The sequence below is a fragment of the Pseudochaenichthys georgianus genome, chromosome 6, assembly GCF_902827115.2.
Source record: "Pseudochaenichthys georgianus chromosome 6, fPseGeo1.2, whole genome shotgun sequence".
Taxonomy (NCBI): domain Eukaryota; kingdom Metazoa; phylum Chordata; class Actinopteri; order Perciformes; family Channichthyidae; genus Pseudochaenichthys; species Pseudochaenichthys georgianus.
Genome location: NC_047508.1, coordinates 35,358,563 through 35,377,812, shown reverse-complemented (window position 1 = coordinate 35,377,812; position 19,250 = coordinate 35,358,563). Strand labels below are relative to the sequence as shown.

General features: G+C 39.9%; 1 long non-coding RNA gene and 6 other non-coding genes across 7 annotated transcripts; 2 read left to right on the top strand and 5 right to left on the bottom strand.

The window, feature by feature from the left end:
- Positions 1-3,636: 3,636 nt before the first annotated feature.
- On the bottom strand, positions 3,637-3,777 carry LOC117448783 (U4 spliceosomal RNA). The gene has a single exon (XR_004552411.1). It is a non-coding gene; the product is annotated as a U4 spliceosomal RNA (small nuclear RNA).
- A 1,066-nt stretch (positions 3,778-4,843) lies between these two features.
- LOC117448773 (U4 spliceosomal RNA) lies at positions 4,844-4,985 on the bottom strand. Its single transcript, XR_004552401.1, has one exon. It is a non-coding gene; the product is annotated as a U4 spliceosomal RNA (small nuclear RNA).
- A 910-nt stretch (positions 4,986-5,895) lies between these two features.
- On the bottom strand, positions 5,896-6,037 carry LOC117448770 (U4 spliceosomal RNA). Its single transcript, XR_004552399.1, has one exon. It is a non-coding gene; the product is annotated as a U4 spliceosomal RNA (small nuclear RNA).
- Positions 6,038-10,006: 3,969 nt separating this feature from the next.
- Positions 10,007-11,825, bottom strand: LOC139434009 (uncharacterized). Its single transcript, XR_011643411.1, has 3 exons — positions 11,736-11,825; positions 10,497-11,305; positions 10,007-10,349 (listed from the first exon to the last, which is right to left on the bottom strand). It is a non-coding gene; the product is annotated as an uncharacterized lncRNA (long non-coding RNA).
- Positions 11,826-13,147: 1,322 nt separating this feature from the next.
- LOC117448771 (U4 spliceosomal RNA) lies at positions 13,148-13,288 on the bottom strand. The gene has a single exon (XR_004552400.1). It is a non-coding gene; the product is annotated as a U4 spliceosomal RNA (small nuclear RNA).
- A 2,832-nt stretch (positions 13,289-16,120) lies between these two features.
- LOC117448778 (U4 spliceosomal RNA) lies at positions 16,121-16,261 on the top strand. Its single transcript, XR_004552406.1, has one exon. It is a non-coding gene; the product is annotated as a U4 spliceosomal RNA (small nuclear RNA).
- Positions 16,262-17,344: 1,083 nt separating this feature from the next.
- Positions 17,345-17,485, top strand: LOC117448759 (U4 spliceosomal RNA). Its single transcript, XR_004552389.1, has one exon. It is a non-coding gene; the product is annotated as a U4 spliceosomal RNA (small nuclear RNA).
- Positions 17,486-19,250: the final 1,765 nt, after the last annotated feature.

The following is a 19,250-nucleotide window of genomic DNA, read 5'->3' as shown; positions in this document are numbered from 1 at the left end:
ACGCGGTGGACCCGTTCAAATCCAGTTTTGGACAGTCTGCCGTGGTTCCATCTCATTTCAAGTGGTGTTCGAGGCCCTCCACACTCTCCAATCACAGAGCTTGAGGACTATCACGGGGTTTGTCAAACAGAGCACATGGTGTAGTCCAAACGATAGCTGGGGATTCTGGGTAGTGTAGTGTCTTCTGCCATCCTTTACTCCGAAAAAATATTTGTTTCTCCGAATCGAAGGGGGAAAATACAAAAGCATTGCACACAATTTAAACCAATCAATGTTGTGTAATTAACAAGGATAATCTGGTGTTTTTTAGTCGATGAATAGTGCAGATATCACTGTAAAATCAATCGACAGTAAGGGGAATACTTACTTCCGGGTGTACAATTCTCCGTTACTCGTTACTCCGTTATCCAATGAGAATGGACACTCACATTGCCTTTAAGGGCAGCTGACACAAACGAATGCCGTGCTTCCATGAGCGTCCATAGAAGCATATGGACATCCCGGAAAGCTGAAAATGGACGCTAAGGGCCCCCCCCTTGCGTTGAAAATGGACGCTAAGGCCCCCACCCTTGCGTTGGAAAAAGCCGACACAGGGGACTTGACATAACGTCAACATAGGCCGACCTGGGAGTGAGGATGTGTTGGTTAAACATACTTGTCTTGAGACAAAATGTATATAAAGTTGTAGAAAAAGTGGTTTCAAAATATGATTTAAATGATCAAATAGCTCTCGAACATCCCCTAAAATGGCATTTTTCTCTTGTCCCCGCTTCTTGGTGACCAACTTGCATGTCAAATATAACATTTAAAATAGGGATTTTATTTACTTTTTTTGGAATTATTCTATTGATATATGTCTCTTGTAATGGTAAAATCAATTTGTTAAATCATAAACATATTTTAGATAACAGTAATTTTGCACAGAAGGTGTGTCCCTCAACATGCGTTCAACCCTGTTACCCAAACCTTTTTATATTGGCAGAGGAAGTGAAAAAACTGTAAATCAGATGACACAGTGGAAGTGACATCAGCAAGCCATGTGCTAGTGCCATGGGTAGACCAAAACTAAGTCCTCTCTTTTATTTTTCATATTTTTACAATCTTTTCAGTCTTAAAAGAGTGTGGCACTCTGACCCACTCAACCCTGTTACTCATATTATCAGAATAAAGCATGTTAATTTCAAAGTTATCTTTCTTGCATTAGATATCCAAGTTTGTCCTTGCCTTGAAAGTAGCATTACATGCTACATCTAGCAATAATTCCTGAGGTTAAAACTCAAATTAGCATTAATTTTCAACCCTGTTACTATAATTAGAGTAGCAGGGGTAATTCTTCATTGGAAAATATTAATTTGATGCCTAGCTGGGCAAATCACTTTTTTTGATGGTTTGTTATGTTTTTCCTAAATACATAAAAAAAAAGGTTCATTTTTCAAAAAAATTGGTGTCTAAATTGTCCTCCAATTCTGAACCTGTCTGAGTGTATTCCACATCTTGTACAGAGTATAGGGGAAATGACTTTCTGTGACGTGACGGTGTCTTTCTCCACAACTGTCAAACCGGGAAAGTAAAAGCCAATTCACAGGAAAAGGAAATACTCACACATTTCCCAAAAGAACTGAGGGACGGAGAGAGACAGAGAGAGGATACGCTGGTTTCCATAGCAATTGTCGGCCCTGTCACATGGTTACCTAGGAACTAGCCCTATGATGCTGTGCAATTTATTTGTTTATGTTTGGCCAGCTGTCGCTCTCGTTGAACAAAGCAATATCTTGCCATTTCATTTCTGCCAGATAAAGAGCTGCCGTGTGAGAGACGTCAAATGTGCTGTGAAGGAGAAACTCCTGCTTATCGAGTGCCAGAAGTGCATCTTCACATGTAGAAAGGGTCATTGGTAGGTCAACAGGATCACACAGTCAACGTCAGATTTAAATCTCCATTTGTTACGGCCGGTGTAACAGATAGTCAAATCTAGTGCACCGTGGGGTCAAACTGAGGGATGATCAAATAGAAAAGCTGCAAGTAATTTATGTAAATATGAATCACTGTTCAAAACCCAAATGTCACCTTTGATAAGTAAATCCAATCCCAGTTGTCTGCAAGCATAATCCAAATTACCCCCACAATTTGATTACCATTTAAGATATATTGGAAGCAGCTGGATTACAATAATCACAATATCGAAACCTCGATTAACTATTAATAGTGACCAGAACCCAGGCACAATACATGCTCACAATAATACAAAATGTTTAATTAACTAACAAAATGAACATTTTAACTGGGAGATTGTTGACTGAAACACACGTCAAGTAGTCCACTCTGGTATTATATGACTTAAATAAATATAGAAAGCATTAATCCCAATGCATCCAAAATGCATATTTGAAATAATAGAAACAAAAGGGTTGTATTGCACTACAGTGTTAGAAAGTACGCCATTAACTACAGCTGATACAGTTTTTACATTTGTTTCCCCCTCCACCCTGGGGAGTATTCTAGGCTTTGATACAGTTTTGTACAGTCAAATATGTATGGTTTTGGGAATTAGACCTACAATTGTTAAGGTACAAACCAGCCATGTCACAGTATGGACAGTGTGAGAGAAGGAGAATATTAAGTGTGCTTGCATGACAGGCAAGAGGAGAGCTTTTAACGGGTGACAAGAGGCTTTGAGCTCATCTGCCTAATGAAAAGCCTGAAGTTGATTAAACCCCCCACCCCGGTGACTGCCTAATACACACCCTTCTTCTAATCAGAGATCACTGCAATTATGGTTCTCTGCACTGCAGGGTGGTAGGACACGACTGCACACATGTTCATTTCACTTTAGAAAGAAAACATCAGTCACAAGAGACTGTGGAGCTCAAATGCTTTCAAAAGCACCAACAAGGACTCTAATTGTTTGATGTCTTTATAATATGCCTTGCAATCGTTCATTACTTTGCTAAAAAAAACTACTGACTTAGTTTTAAAGACGTATGTTCCCTATATCCTGTTACAGAGCGCCCTCTGCTGGTCTGGTAGGCACATTGCACCCTCACCAGGATACTGAAAAAAACAAAACATATTTTATTGCTTCATACAGGAAGAGACACAAAAGCGTAACCGAAATCTGTTTTATTTATCATCGACAGCATGTAAATCAATACATCTCATATATATATGAAATTAGGGGAAATATAAGACGGCCAAATGCTGATGTTTTATCAATAGCATTTGTCAAAGGTGTTTAAAAGTAAAATAAAGGATACTTTTGGGACTGTGTAGACCAAGGCAAATACACATTTAACCTTTTATAGAACTGAGGTATTACTTAAAATATGTATCAAGAATGACAGATAATGATCACAAAAAGCTTTTTTGCAAAAACAGATGTGCATACAGTACACATTCCCAACTTTAAATCCTAAACAGTTAATCTCAGACATTATATATAATAGGTACACTGTAACACATCACAGCTGTCAGATGTGGACTACAAACTGAATTTAAATACTAATCGAAGTATAGTATATTTTAAGTACAGTCAGACACCTTACATCTGAATATACCGTGATAAATGCCTTCATCTGGGGTCTGGTTGATTAGTCAGGTTAAAAAGATGGATATAATTTCCTATAAACAAGTTATCGGTCTCCTGAGAGACTGTCAAAAATTGCCGTCGCCGACTATATTTCAAGTCGTCTAGGCGGGGTATTGGGTAAAGTTTTCAACCAGCAATAATCGCGCCTCGGATAAACCTCATGGGCTACGATACTGCCACTGCGCAAAGCTGGTGTCTATGAAACAGCGCCAGCATTTTGTATCTCTGCCACACTACTCTGTGTCATGGTTTCATCAATGGCCGCAGCTTAATTTTGTTGTAATGTATCGTTATATAACTTGGAAATATAAACTCCGTTATCCATAGAGAAAAGTCATGAATATTTTACAATTACATCTTCATGAAAAGGCACAGTACGCATTTTAAAGACAGGATATGTAATGAAAACACACACGTGAGCTGTAATCCTATAACTATACAGCCGTTATTAGATGTAAAGTGTTTAATTATGTTGTCGTTGAGTCGTTTATCTTCAAGTTATAATTAAGAGTAATGTCCCACACAAACAACGTAACATAACAGAACAAAATGTTAAATAAATGCACGTTTGGAAGTAAGAAGCGGAAATGACGTAGCAGCCAGTACGCCTCTGTTAAGGGACCCCCCTCCAGTTCAACCAGAATGAATAGGATGAATATATTCCGACCATGATATATTTAACAACAAATGTTATTCAGTAGCATGTTTGAGAGCGAAAACATACCGAAACAATATATAATATCACAATTACAATGTCTTCAGGATAAAGTGACCAAATACACAAACAGCAGAGTAATATATTGTTTAAAAAAATTCTGAAGAACTTTAAAAAGTACCACAGAGAGGATATTTGTTTATATTGTTTTTATAAATGTTAGTTACTTATAAATAATGTACAAAATATACAAACAAGTAGTAATATGATTATTAATACTGGCTGCTACTCCTAGTTATTCCTCCCATTACTGCAACGTAACTATGTACAATAATAATGGAACTAAGGTGGTATACCACACTTTATTTACTAAATACTGCTTACTACTTGAATGTGAACTTCTGTAATTAGTAATCATTATTATTTGAATACTATGTGCATGCCTTTTAAATATAATGGTGTTATTTTTGTCTTCTTCTCGATCTATACGTTGCTGTAACAATGCACATGTGTGTAACATTCAGTGTTACAAGTGATCACATGGTCTCCGGCTTTGATACTAGATCAAGATAAGTAAATTATTATATTTAACACTTTATCGGTCTCCTGAGAGACTGTCAAAAATTGCCGTCGCCGACTATATTTCAAGTCGTCTTGGGCGGGGTATTGGGTAAAGTTTTCAACCAGCAATAATCGCGCCTCGGATAAACCTCATGGGCTACGATACTGCCACTGCGCAAAGCTAATGATAGGAGGAAACGAAAGTTGCCTACTTCCAATCAGTACTACAGTCTGTTATGGTCTAAACAACTAGTTCGGTTACAAGTCTCCTAGTTCATAATAAAGTGTTGTAACTAAATCGAAAAATAACCCAGTTATTCCGAGAGATAAACTTTGGAGACGTTATTAATGCATGTCCTGAAAGGGAGAAGTATGGATTGAAAAGACAGGATGACACATAGTAATAATAATAATAACAACAGACGTGTCCTGAACGGTAATCTTTTCAGATGTAACATGTTTCATGTAACTTTGTAGTTAAATCGTGTAATAGTTTATCAAAACGAAAAAAGCCTCGAGTAAACAACCAACATCAGAGACCATGTCAGAGACCCATAGCGTTAAAAAGAAATGCACTGTTTGGATAAATTATAAAGCGGAAATGACGTAGGGCTCCAGTACGTCTCTGTTTATAGTCCCCGTAAATCAAATCACACAGGCTAGAAATACAAACATGTTTCGTCTTCTTAAATACATTATACAACAGTGCTGAGACTATGAAATAGCCTACAAAAAAGATGTGTACAAATGAAATTAACTGCTTTACACCACGGGGCTATCTAATAAACGAGTAAATGTCCCTAAAATGTGAGGTTTACCCTGTGATCACGATGAATATTTACTACTGTGTTTCATTTAAAATTATTATCCCTTATTCTATTCGATATGTTTATGTTTTCCTATTACTTGAACTTACTTGGAACATGTTTTTGCATTGTATTTTTTCTCTTGAAGTTATATATTGCTTACAGTAAGGGATAAATGAGCATTGAATTATTGTAGCTATACATGACCTGACAACAACCCCTTTTAAAATCCTATTGTGTAACGATTTAAAGACAAAGTTTCGGACTTTATTTAAACAGTTTATCGGTCTCCTGAGAGACTGTCAAAAATTGCCGTCGCCGACTATATTTCAAGTCGTCTTGGGCGGGGTATTGGGTAAAGTTTTCAACCAGCAATAATCGCGCCTCGGATAAACCTCATGGGCTACGATACTGCCACTGCGCAAAGCTGACGATCACAGGCTGCAGAGGATGAGGATATAAAGTGAATACACCCTTCTCACAGGGTTTAACATGCATACTGTTGACTGACTGCAAGGAAACTCTGTATGCAGACTTGTAGTGTATGGTTAGGACAAGTTAGTTAACTTATATGGCGTATAGACACAGTATGCTCTGGGCTGATTAAGACTAAACACACTTTACAAAGAAGGTTACAAATTAAGTTGTTCTCAGAGTTAATAATACTAATACAGGGGCGGTGGGTACTGTAGGCTAGGGAAGGCTAAGCCTTCCCAAATATTTGTGTCATTGCATCCTGACATAAAAAATATAATGTATAATGTTTGTGTCTTTGACATTAGCACTGCTATGCTGCCACCTGTGCCCTGTACTATGAAGCCAGTTCAACAGACCCTGGATATGTTTGAGTTATCTTAACTAACCGAGAACAAACGAAATCTCGCTAAGCGGTCCTACGACGCTGATCGGTAAATCAAGTCAGTGTTTCTCTCTCCAGCTGAGAGCGCGTTCACGTGAAAGGGGCGGGGTTAGCTACATTTGACCAATCACAAACAGGGACAAGTGTGCTGACAGCGCAGCGTCATACTTCATTAATGAAGTATGACTAATATTAGACAAATATGAACTTTAAACATCCATGATTTAAATATATAATCCAAGATACAAGCCACATAGTTGCACCTGCAAGGTGAATATAGAACAACTGGTTAAAAAATAAATAAACTACAGAGTTTTTTAATCTATGTGTACAACAGTTTTATCATATCACTGCCCCGCGAGTGGATCTGACTTTAATTACATTTGACTTGAGTCAACTTCATGTGTTGCTTGAAATAATACTTCTGCATACAATAGGCCTATATTATGGGATTAGTTTTGTATCATAAAGATAAAGCAACACTTTATCAGAATAAAGCAAAACTATGAGTTTAAAAGAAAAAAAAACGAAGTCAAGCAACATAAAATGTATTTCAAAAATAAAACTATAAGTTGCAAACAAATCATTTGTGTAATCATGTAAACTATGCGTATTTTTTCTTTATTTTAACATAGGTTTTTGTTTGCAGTTCTTGTTTCTTCTTTCTCAATGATCAGACTTTTGCTCTCGCTGCAGCTTTCTCTTTTACGCTCCCTCATTTTTTGTTTGAGATTTTAGTGTCTGTGTCTCCTGGGGAGTTTTCATGAACATATCGGACTTCTCTTATGGATTGCTGTGCATTATAGCCTACTTCTGTTGTGTAGTTATACTTTGTTCCAACTTTAAATATTTGTAATACCTGAACACACTGCTGCTGTTAAATAATTTCCCAATTTGGGATTGATAAAGTGTCTGTCTATTTATTTTATAGATTAAAAAAACACATCTATGTATTTTCAAGCTAAAGGTGATGCACAATATAAACTGTATACTATTATTTTTCAAAGACATGTTACATTTCAAAAGCATATATTGCTATGTTTAGGACAAACAATTAAAGACTGCTTTAATTGAACAAATTCTGCAATATAAAAGTGGCAGATTTGCTTTATTAAACAGACCAGACCTAGGCTGCATACCAACACAATTAGGAACATGCTCACATCTTACTATGTTGGTCTGAAGAGCTGAGGCATTCATCTACAATGGATAACAACGGTGTTATTTCATTCTATATCCTGTGAGAAGATGATATGCATTTAGCATTAAAAACTCTACATACTATTCCTAGCCTGAGGAAGATATGAATAATCAACAGATTTGAATGGAATCTCTGACATTTTAATGTAGAATAAAGACAAAATTGATTATACAAATTACTTTTATTGAAATTTGAACCAGAAGATGAAGTCTCAAAGAATGTTTTAAATAAAAGGACATGAAACAAAAAGGTGGATAATAATACAATCTATGTAAAGATATTTGGTCAAATGAAATGACACTGAGCTAGTGATAACAACAACGCCCAGCGTGGATGAAGATGGTGCAGGGGCCTCATTTATAAAGCGATATAAGCTCAAAAAATGGCGTACGCCAGTTTCTACGCAATGTTTGCGATTTATAAAATACTAACTTGACGGGAAAACGTGCGGTCCTCCACGCAAACTCCATGCGTACGCACTAAGCACAAAAACGGGAGAGACGAGAAACTGCGACACCGTTGGCAGAAGGAAGAATGGAGAGAAATATGTGGAAATAATACCATACATAAAATGTTACCTCTCATTTATCATATATGAAGTATTAATTTTAAAGCCAATCTTAAAATGATTTAACAAACGCCTGCTTGAGACTCCTCAGTGCACACAAAAACATAGCTTGGAGAAATAAATAAATACGGATATGTTATTTAAAACCATGTTTGTAAACAAAGCCCCAACTGCTTGTACATACATGTGCAAACCCAGCTTAATTGCACTCGGTTTACTATCATTTCTAAAAAGGGAAGAACATTACGTTACATCTGAGGTAGGCTATGCGTCTGGTGACGGGCACACCTCGGTGTGCAACTATATAGTTTCAGTGATTAAAAAAAAAAGAAAAAAAAAGCTTGCGTGGTCTACAATCAATTATCAATAATAACTTTTAACAGTGGTAGGCTACAACAAGGGTTAACACAGATTCAGTTGTAGGTGCCTTACATACCATAAAGGGATAGTATTAATAATCATTATGATTATGACGAATCTTCGTCTTATTATGGCTAGCAAATGGACCAGTCAATAAAAGCAGGGTCATTTCACCACCTGTACCTTATCAGATACAATCAGGTGGCCGGGTGTGTATACAAATGCGTGCCATCACAATGCGTAATGACGCACAATGGCTGATTTGGCACTGCTAGAGGACTTGGCGAATGGAAGAGTGCGGAGGGAGTGACATTTCAGAGACCAGCAAGATTTGCTGGCCAATGATAATGAGTGGCTCATGACATGAGTCGGTTCCGACTTCCAAGAGCGGTTTTGTTGGAGCTTTGTGCTGTGTTGGGCCCGGCTTTGCAGAGAAGCACACTGAGAAACCGAGCCGTGCCGGTTCCAATCCAAGTGCTTACAACACTTGGATTTCTGGCAACCGGCACGTTTCAGAGGGAAATGGCTGACAGGTCGGAGATATCCCAGGCAAACCTCAGCCGTGTTATGCCACATGTGTTGGGAGGTATAATTGCGTTGTCGCATTTCTACATTATGTTTCCTTACACGGTGGGTGAGCAGGCAAATAAAAAAATGCAATTTGCAGCAATGTCCGGTTTCCCAAATGTAATCGGTGCCATTGACTGCACTCACGTTGCTTTAAGGGCACCTAGTGTGAATGAAAGTGCATTCGTTAATCGAAAGCACTTTCATTCCATTAATGTCCAAATCATAAGCGAACATGCTGTTAACAAATGTAGTTGCTCGGTGGCCTGGGTCAACCCATGACGCCTTCATTTGGCGTAACAGCAGTGTTGGCCGCAGACTTGAGGCCGGAGCTGTGCGTGATGGCTGGCTTTTAGGTAAGAATGATTAATGTAAAACTCCTAAATAAATAATAATGTATATATGCTGCATTATATGACCTATTTATCAACCCTACAGGTGACAGTGGATATCCCCTCAAGCGGTGGCTGCTCACCCCATTCCACAACCCGCAGAACGTAGAGGAGAGACAATATAATGCTCGCCATAGCCAAGCACGAGCTGTGGTAGAGCGCACCATAGGGCTGCTAAAGGGCAGATGGCGCTGCCTCGATGCCACAGGAGGCAAACTCTGCTACAAGCCTGACAAGGTGTGCCAAATTGTGCTGTGCTTCACAATTTGGCACTGCTGAACAATGTCCCATTACCCCCTGAGGCTGCTTGTGCCCAAGACGAGCCCAAGACGAGCCCAAGACGAGCCCGACCCCCTTCCCCATGCATGGGCGAGAAACCCTGGTGGACTGCAACAGCGTCTGGATGTGATGCGTCACTTGTAAAACAGACAAAAAAAAGGTATGGAAACAACTCATTTATTTGCCAAATCTTTTAAAGAAGTGCTTATTTCAGCCAACACATGACGAAGTTGTCCCAGCTCTCTTGCAACCTCGTGTATTGCAGCAATTGTGTCCCTCTGCATCTGCAGGACTGCATCCGTGAGGACACGGCCGCTGCTGGAGGGCTGCGCAGGAGGTGCCGTGGAGACGCCGGGGCTCGAGACAGTAGGTGCCGTGGAGACGCCGGGGCTCGAGGCATGAGGTGCCGTGGAGACGCCGGGGCTCGAGGCAGGAGGTGCCGTGGAGACGCCGGGGCTCGAGGCAGAAGATGCCGTGGAGACGCCGGGGCTCAAGCCAGGAGGTTCTTCTGTACACTTTATTAACAAAATAAAGTTATGATTTGTTTTTCTAAATACACTTATTGTTTTATTGACATATGGCTACCAGCAGATATCACACAACTTGAATGAATTTGGTTTACTCTCATTTCAAACACGGGTAGGGCATATAAATGTGGTTACCTGGTTCATCCGGTGCAAACTTAACATCGGTGTCCCCCTCTGCCTCCGTCACCACTCCACTCAGCAGGGATTCACCGATTATACCGGCCAGCCTTTCATCCATAGGGGTGAGCTCCGGTGCCCCCTTTCCCCCTCCCGTGGCACACACACTCTGCCTGTGTGAGGCTAGGCGTTTTTTGGCGTCCACCTTAATGTCTGACCACTTCTTTTGAATTTCCACGACAGTGCGACCCTGTGCTGATGCAGAGTTGACAGCATCTGCCACATGCTGCCACTCTGTTGCCTTTTTGGCATTTGTTATGTCAATACTATGGCCACCAAATAAAATGTTTTTCCTTGTCTATACTTCTCCGACAAGGATTTCAACTTCACAGTTGTTGAAGTTTCTTTTCTCGCCTATTTTTTCGCTCTTTGCCATGTTCGTTTTGCCTGAAATCGGTTTGATGGATATTCATTATGGGCGTATCAATGACTATTTATAGGCACATATGGGTGTGACGGGAAGCCCGCAAAAGCTGCACTGCATTTCGAGTTGATTGGGATTTCTAAAAGGAAACCGGTGTAGGAAGTGCCATACGCACTTTCCTCGCCGGTACGCAATGTTTGGTGAATCGGGAAGTGGCGGAAAATTTATGGACCTATTTTTTGGATTTCTACTACGTAAGCAACCTTCCCACGTGAATCCTTCGCACGGCGTTATACATGAGGCCCCTGGTCTTTCTTCATGCCCCCCCTCCGTGCTGTCCCCTCAGAGGAAGTGGGAAAACGGGATAAGACCGATGGACACCACGCTGTCTCAATGATCCACACTGTTAATATGAGAGGAAAATAAATGTTTTAGGAAATGAAAAATATGAAGTTAACAAATAAAACACAGCTCAGGGGCAGTCATGGACGGTAGGTTTTCCTACAAAGTTAACTCAGCCTCCATTGATTTTCATATCAAATTAGCGTGTTAATAAAATAAGCTATCATGGCTTATACTTGCATATCTAAACAGAATCATGAAAGCCTGTTGGTAGAGTCAGGCACACGAGTCCGCTTGAGTGCGTGCGCCGGTGTCTGAACGCTCACTCACTGCTAGCTATGTAGCTAACTGTTAGGCTACTTAGCTTGCATTGTTATGGATCTAAAGGTAGCACAAGCTAACTTTCATAGCACAGCTTTACTTCTCACTTAACACAATAAAGAAACAGACCGTATAGTACAGCACAATCAACACAAATGATCAATACTTACATATATCTTCACTTGTAGTATTATAATAATTGAAATGCTGGTTCTTCTGCGGGTGATCTATCCAAGCTCAGCTACTGCACCGCAGCTTCCTGTACTGTACAATCGCTGGAGGACTGGGCTGTCACTCAAAAACTGAGTAGCCAATGGGGACGCACCCCTGAAAGTCCCGCCCACCTGGGAGGTTTGTGTCAGAATCTCAAACAAAAAATCAGGGAGCGCAAAAGAGAAAGCTGCAGCGAGAGCAAAAGTCTGATCATTGAGAAAGAAGAAACAAGAACTGCAAACAAAAACCTATGTTAAAACAAAGAAAAAAGACTTATAGTTTACATGATTACACAAATGATTTGTTTGCAACTTATAGTTTTATTTTTGAAATTTATTTTATTTAGCTTGACTCCGTTTTTTTCTTCTTTTAAACTCATAGTTTTGCTTTATTCTGAGAAAGTGTTGCTTTATCTTTATGATACAAAATGTGGGGGTTTTAAAAATTTAGTTAAAGGCTATTCTAAAAAGATGCGTTTTTAGGCCATTTTTGAAAGCATCCACAGTCTGTGGTGTCCTCAGCTGCGGTTTTGGAGGGCATTCCACAGTCTCGCAGCAGCGGAGCAGAAGGCTCGGTCTTCCATGGTTTTCAGTTTTGTCCTTGGTGGAATGAGGAGGTTTGCCTTTTCAGAACATATGTTCCTCGTTGAGGTTTGTGGGGTGAGCAATTCCTTGATGTAGGAGGGAACATTTCCATGGGTGAATGGCTCTAATGTAGGACATTTTTTGCATTTCAGACTTCGGGAATATATTGCGATATGAAGCCAATACATTAAATCAAAATCCAGTACCATTCTGAAATCCCCAGGATGCGTCCTAATCAAACCAAAAGAGAAAATGCAGATATTACACTCATAAAAGAAATGATAGACATATCAGTACTCTTAGTGCCAAGTTGTCTCAGACAATCTGCATTTCCTAATGTGGGACAGTTCTGTGCAAAATGTGGGGCACTGAAAAGTGTATGTTAAAAAGCCTCAGTCACCTTATTTCATGTAATAAAAACATCTCAGGTCAGTAACACTCAAAGCTAAATGTGCAATAACATGTTCAGCTATGTTACTATTTATAATGTTATTGTTGTTACAACAGAAGATGTTTTGTTGTTGTTAAGAAAGACCTCCGGCGAAATGTTTTGAAATAAGAAATGATTCAACTTTATTTATACAGAGGGTAATTGTACAGAAGTTGCATCATAGAGTGGGAAAGAAAACATATCAAAGATTCAAATCAAACACAATGTAACCAAAATGAAGGTCACAAGTGAGTTAATGTAGACAAATGGGAAAGAAGTTTGAACATGTATTCTGTTGTTCTTCTTAAAGTGAAGCCTTTTTATGAAATATTATTATTGTTTAACACTTTATCGGTCTCCTGAGAGACTGTCAAAAATTGCCGTCGCCGACTATATTTCAAGTCGGCTAGGCGGGGTATTGGGTAAAGTTTTCAACCAGCAATAATCGCGCCTCGGATGAACCTCATGGGCTACGATACTGCCACTGCGCAGAGATAATGATCACAGGTTGCAGAGGAGGAGGTTATAAGGTGAACACACCTTTCTGACAGGGTTTAACATGCATACTGTTGAAAGACTCCAAGGAAACTCTGAATGCAGACTTGTAGTGTATTGTTAGGATAAGTTAGTTAAAGTGGACATATCATGCTATTTTTAGACAATAGCATAGGTCTCATATATATACAAATATAGAAAAAACATGTCTATGAAGTGTTTTGCTCAAAATAACAAACAGATCACCCATTCTAGCCATGCCTCATATCCCTCTATTTCACTTCCTGTTTCAAAAGTGCTGATTTTGGCTATAAAAAAAAGGGGGGGGGGCTGAGCTCATGAGAGAGATTCTACCGCAGATACTGCCGTGATGAAACGCCATATCATGGATTATCAAGGATTATTTCTGAAACAGTTTGGAGCTCAAAGACTTTCTCTCTTGTGGTATAACCGATCAGAGATGTTCACAAGTCTTTTTTTGAAAGTCCAAGTCAAGTCTCAAGTCTTTGGTCACGAGTCCAAGTCAAGTCTCAAGTCTTTGTGGGGTGAGACTTGATCAAGTCTCAAGTCTTTGGTCACGAGTCCAAGTCAAGTCTCAAGTCTCTAAAGAAATAAAAGTCTCATGTCTCTTCTGGTTGTAATAAGCCTTCTATTGTCTGCTGCTATCCAGTCTGTTAAGAATACTGCACAGCTATATCTAAGAAATTCAAAGCATTTACTGTGTTATTATCACTCATATATCTATTAGCATACAGTATCACTGATTAGTTGTTTGTTATATGATCACTTTAAACAGGCTATTGCAATGCAATATGAGGAAAAACATCACACTTTAGCTAAATGCAAACAACTTATAAGCAAAACAATTCAGAATCAGAAATACGTCAAATACATCTTTGTATCAACCGTATTGTTTAATTACACTGGGTCTCTAATGACATCTTTTAAGTCTACTATTAATAAACATATTCCTCTATCCTCTCACTCAACCCCAGTGTAATGGTAACCTGATAAACCTGTAAAATTAACGTTACGTGGTCAACAATAAACCTGTAACCTGCCTATAACCCGACAGATGTATTTATGTATGTAACTATGTATTTTTCTACGTTTAACGTTAGCCAGTAGATGGTGGCAGCGGGTAATGATTAACGTTACCGACCTTTTTTATGTCATGTCAAGAGTTGGATGTCAACGCCACTCAACTCAAACAAGTGTGACAAGCAATTCACTAATCTTTTCAAATATTCAGTTACAAAGCTAGTAGCAAGCTAAGTTAACATTACATAGCTGATGCTGAGCTAAACATGTTTGCTAACCGTCCATATGCGTTAATGTGACTGACCTCTACGGGTGAGTTTTCAAGTGCCTGATGAAATTCGACGTTGTTGCGCCAGCATCCTTGATTTTGATATTGCAGACTTTGCAGTGTGCGCTCCTTTTGTTGGTGCCGCCGGCGTTTTGTTCGAAGTTGTTGTAGTTGAACCTAATTACAAGCGGTACAGCCGCAGGTGTGCCGCCGGTCGCTATTGTGTTACTACGAGGTAGTAACAGAGGCGCGCACGTCTGCGTAATGAGCCCGGCTAAAATAACTGGATGGCCTACCTGCCTGTCAGCCTTAAATCTGGGCACACATTTATCTCGTGCCCTCATTGGTCATGTGCGCGTTAGTGTGTGTTGGAGGAGGCGGGCTCTATAAGGAAGTAGCAGCCTCTAGCAGATTATCTCCGGTTGTGTATTTTCAAATTCTAGCGATCTCGAGCCGGTTTCTCTCAAATGTACCTACCCCACCTTTAATACGCCAAAAATAGAAAACACAATGATTGTTCACGAGTCCAAACACACGAGTCCAAGTCGAGTCTGAAGTCTTTTGGTCACGAGTCCAAGTCAAGTCTGAAGTCTCTGTGTGTGCGACTTAAGTGCGACTCAAGTCCGAGTCGCAGACTCAAGTCCCCATCTCTGCGTCACGGCTCCTCCTACACTACGTTACTATAGTAACTACCCCAGTTCCTAAACTGTAACGGCCCGTCGACACTACAATTATCGAAAAATGCTTTCAACGCTTCGCCCATTCACTTGAATGGGGTGACGTAGTTGATTTTGAATCTTCGCCGAACTGCATTGTGGGGAGCATGGCATGGCTTTGCAAGCATCGCGAGCATCTATAGGCATCAAAAGTTGAACAATGTTCAACTTTTGAGGCTCGATGCTTGGCATCAGCCAATCAAATCCTGCGTATGCAAATCTGACAGTACAAGAGCTAGCCAATCAAACCGCGTGTATGCTGGGAGAGACTACGCAGGTCATTTCCTCATATTCAAAAAAATGGAGCGGTAGTGAATCACCCGGTGCTGTATGATCAGTCTCTGTTGTGTTCATCTACCGGGATACAAACCGGAGGAGCCAGGCATGGAGGGAGGTGGCAGAGACAGTGGATGAAACTGGTAGGTTTTCGCCTGTTTGGGGATTTTATATCCAGTTTACTTCGTTTTAACATTGCTATTGCTTTGTATGCCGGGGGCGGGCGGGAGATTCCTGATTGGTTGTTGGGCGCCTTGGGCGCGAGAAATCGCCAAGCCTCAGACACGCCCAGCTTCAAGATTTGTTGATGCCTGTAGTGTAGACGGGCCGTAATGGAAGCAGAGCATTAAAGTGAGCCGGGGCTAATAATGCCTAACCAAACCGAGCGAGGCCGAGCGAGACCTGCAGTGGAAACGCGCCATAAAAGTCTACATTCAGAGTTTCCTTGGAGTCTTTCAACAGTATGCATGTTAAACCCTGTCAGAAAGGTGTGTTCACCTTATAACCTCCTCCTCTGCAACCTGTGATCATTATCCCTGCGCAGTGGCAGTATCGTAGCCCATGAGGTTTAGCCGAGGCGTGATTATTGCTGGTTGAAAACTTTACCCAATACCCCGCCTAGACGACATGAAATATAGTCGGCGACGGCAATTTTTGACAGTCTCTCAGGAGACCGATAAAGTGTTAAATATTAATAATATTTCATATGAAAAGGCTCTGCTGTTGTTAGAAGATGCCGTACCACCACTGGATTGATAATATCATTGTCCAAAATCTCCACTAGATATCAATAATGATTTAATGAATTTCGTGAACTCGGAACTTTCAACACAACTAATTAAATCTTTTCACACCTGGTATTCTTCGCTTCTTGTTCTAAAAAACCTAGAATACCTGTCTTTAAACTTAGTTCCTATTTGTCTACATTAACTCACATGTAATCTTCATTTGGTTACATTGTGTTTGATTTGAACCCTAAATATCTGTATCCTTTCCCACTTTATGATGCAACTTCTGTACAATTACCCTTGGTATAAATAAAGTTAAATCATATCTTATTTCAAAACGTTTGGCAGGAAGTCTATATTCGGACACGATATATTTGAAAGGTTATATAACACATACAGTTAGTATAAAACTATATTTTGGGATGCTAAAATAAATATAAAGGGCTACTCTGAGAACAACTTAATTTGTAACATTCTTTGGTAAGTGTGTTTAGTCTTAATCAACCCAGAGCATACTGTGTGAAGAAGTAGGAAATAAAAAGGAACTCACCTTGTGGTATAACCGGCAAGAGAGAAAGCCTTTGAGCTCCAAACTGTTTCAGAAATAATCCTTGATAATCCATGATATGGCGTTTCATCACGGCAGTATCTGCGGTAGAATCTCTCGCAAGAGCTCAGCCCCCTCCTTTTTTTCAACTTTTTTTTAATATAGCTTTATAGCCAAAATCAGCACTTTTGAAACAGGAAGTGAAATAGAGGGATATGAGGCATGGCTAGAATGGGTGATCTGTTATGGTATGTTGGGCAAAACACTTCATAGACATGTTTTTTATATATTTGTATATATTTGAGACCTATGCTATTGCCTAAAGATAGCATGATATGTCCACTTTAACTAACTTATCCTAACAATACACTACAAGTCTGCATACAGAGTTTCCTTGGAGTCTTTCAACATTATACATGTTAAACCCTGTCAGAAAGGTGTGTTCACCTTATAACCTCCTCCTCTGCAACCTGTGATCATTATCCCTGCGCAGTGGCAGTATCGTAGCCCATGAGGTTTATCCGAGGCGCGATTATTGCTGGTTGAAAACTTTACCCAATACCCCGCCTAGACGACTTGAAATATAGTCGGCGACGGCAATTTTTGACAGTCTCTCAGGAGACCGATAAAGTGTTAAACAATAATAATATTTCATAAAAAGGCTTCACTTTAAGAAGAACAACAGAATACATGTTCAAACTTCTTTCCCATTTGTCTACATTAACTCACTTGTGACCTTCATCTTGGTTACATTGTGTTTCATTTGAATCTTAGATATGTTTTCTTTCCCACTCTATGATGCAACCTCTGTACAATTACCCTCTGTATATAAAGTTGAATCATTTCTTATTTCAAAACATTTCGGAGGAGGTCTTTCTTAACAACAATCAGGCACACTGACCTTCTTATGTCTTAATCCATCCAAACTATAGCAGGACAGTCACACACCCCACATAAGTGAACTAACTTGTCCTAAGCATACACTTATGGCGCGTTTCCACTGCAGCGGGTAGCTCGCTTTAAGCGTGCCGAGCCGTGCGGGGCCCGTTTTTGGTTGCGTTTCCACTTGACCTAGTTTTGGCCCGGGGCTACTTTTTCACCTTTTTTCTGGCCCGACTAAATCGTGGTTCTATGGCCAGGAACAACCAGGCTGAGTCGGGCTGAGTATGCTCAACTAGAGAGAGAATCGCTGTCAAGGGGGCTACAACTACAACAAGATGAACATATTTGACCGTGATTTAATTGTAACACACGTTTCAAAATGATGCCGAAGTAACAACATACTGATACCGGTTAGTAAGAACCATGAATTAATGCTTTGACAAGTCTGCAGACAGACGGCAGGCGAAAAACCCTTTTAAAATGCTTGTTTTCTAAATGGAGCTTGGCTAAGCTAACGTTATATATGCTCCGACCGTCCACACTCACAACAACGGCCTATACAGACATAAATAACCAGTGACTGTATTCGCCATGACACAGACAGTCTGTGGTTTGTACTTGTTTAACTTTTGTCTAGTTTCTGAACAGAAGAGCTGTGAGCTCTGAGTGCTAAGAGCTAACGGCTGTGTTGTTTTTCTGGAGCTCTCATTGAAGATGACGTCACGGCAGAGATGTTCACAAGTCTTTTTTTGCGAGTCCAAATCAAGTCTCAAGTCTTTGGTCACGAGTCCAAGTCAAGTCTCAAGTCTTTGGTCACGAGTCCAAGTCAAGTCTCAAGTCTCTAAAGAAATAAAAGTCTCATGTCTCTTCTGGTTGTAATAAGCCTTCTATTGTCTGCTGCTATCCAGTCTGTTAAGAATACTGCACAGCTATGTCTAAGAAATTCAAAGCATTTACTGTGTTATTATCACTCCTATATCTATTAGCATACAGTATCAGTACTGATTAGTTGTTTGTTATATGATCACTTTAAACAGGCTATTGCAATGCAATATGAGGAAAAACATCACACTTTAGCTAAATGCAAACAACTTATAAGCAAAACACTTCAGAATCAGAAATCAGTATCACAAATACTTTATTAATCCCCCGCAGGGAAACTGTTAAAAGTACTTAAAAGCGGGTAATGATTAACGTTACCGACCTTTTTTATGTCATGTCAAGAGTTGGATGTCAACGCCACTCAACTCAAACAAGTGTGACAAGCAATTCACTAATCTTTTCAAATATTCAGTTACAAAGCTAGTAGCAAGCTAAGTGAACATTACATAGCTGATGCTGAGCTAAACATGTTTGCTAACCATCCATATGCGTTAATGTGACTGACCTCTACGGGTGAGTTTTCAAGTGCCTGATGAAATTCGACGTTGTTGCGCCAGCATCCCTGATTTTGATATTGCAGACTTTGCAGTGTGCGCTCCTTTTGTTGGTGCCGCCGGCGTTTT